Source organism: Elaeis guineensis, chromosome 3 (assembly GCF_000442705.2).
Source record: "Elaeis guineensis isolate ETL-2024a chromosome 3, EG11, whole genome shotgun sequence".
In the NCBI taxonomy this organism is placed as follows: Eukaryota; Viridiplantae; Streptophyta; class Magnoliopsida; order Arecales; family Arecaceae; genus Elaeis; species Elaeis guineensis.
The window spans coordinates 20,367,629-20,368,710 of record NC_025995.2 but is presented as its reverse complement, the minus strand read 5'-3'; the positions used below and the strand labels follow the sequence as shown (position 1 = coordinate 20,368,710).

Here is a 1,082-nt window from a genome sequence, read left to right as displayed (position 1 = left end):
CTTGAATGAAAGATGAAAACTGTGCAGTCGTGGGACATTCACTCACATGATGGGCGGGCTAGCACAGATAGAATAAATCTCTAGATAATTAGAAGGTGATATGTATTGCACAGGAGATTGTTGACCTAGTATTAGGAACTGATCTAATTTCTAGATAAAAAAGTCGATTTTATCTAATTTTTGGGCTATTAGGTTCAAATTGGCCTCAAGACTAGAGTTTGTTTGCTTGATCTCAAAAATTTCTGTCCATTTTTTGTGAGAGATTGATCTTTCGTAGGAGGATAATGAAGCATGATTGATCAAATTTTCATTCAAAATTTTAAATAAAGTATAAGCTTCATCCTCACTCTTACTCATGAATACACCCCCACAAGATGCATTTACCATCTATCTATATTGGTCACCTAAACTCTCATAGAAAGCTTGAACTATTTGCCACTTAGATAGACCATGATGTGGGCATTTTCTAAGAAGTTCCTTAATTCTCTCCCATGATTCATGAATTTGTTCTCCTAGAAGCTGAGCAAATCCAGTGATGGCTCATCTTATGGTGTTGGTTCGATTTATGAGATAAAATTTCTTAAGAAACTCATAGTGTATTTCAGTCCAAGTTTGGATTGATCTCCCTATTGTGCCAAACCAATACTTGACTTTGTCCTTAAGTGAGAAGGAGAATAAGGTCAGTTTAAGTGCATCATCAGTAAAATTTTGAATTTTCATCATGGAATAAATTTTTAAGAATTCATCTACATGATTGTAAGGATCTTTATTAGTATTCCTGTAGAAAGATGGGAGCATCTGAATTGTGGTCGACTTGATCTCATAATGGCTTGCAGGGATATCAGATAAGTGGATATAAGTCGATGGGTTATAGGTGGAATGAATAAAATATTCCTTCATCTGCCTAGGTGGTTCTTTAGGGTCTCCAACCATTTGATTTTCAGGTTTAACGTGAATCAGCCGTTCAATTTCAAGATTAGGTTCAACTAAATCAGGATAGAGAGATCTTCTACCTTGCATATACTACTGCAAACCCTAATGTATGGTTCAGTTCTTTTTTTTTTTTTGAAAAGAAAGAGAAG

At 35.0% G+C, this 1,082-nt stretch overlaps 1 non-coding gene across 1 annotated transcript; it reads left to right on the top strand.

Moving 5' to 3' along the window:
* The first annotated feature begins 445 nt into the window (after window positions 1-445).
* On the top strand, window positions 446-554 carry LOC114914047 (small nucleolar RNA R71). The gene has a single exon (XR_003800480.2). It is a non-coding gene; the product is annotated as a small nucleolar RNA R71 (small nucleolar RNA).
* Window positions 555-1,082: the final 528 nt, after the last annotated feature.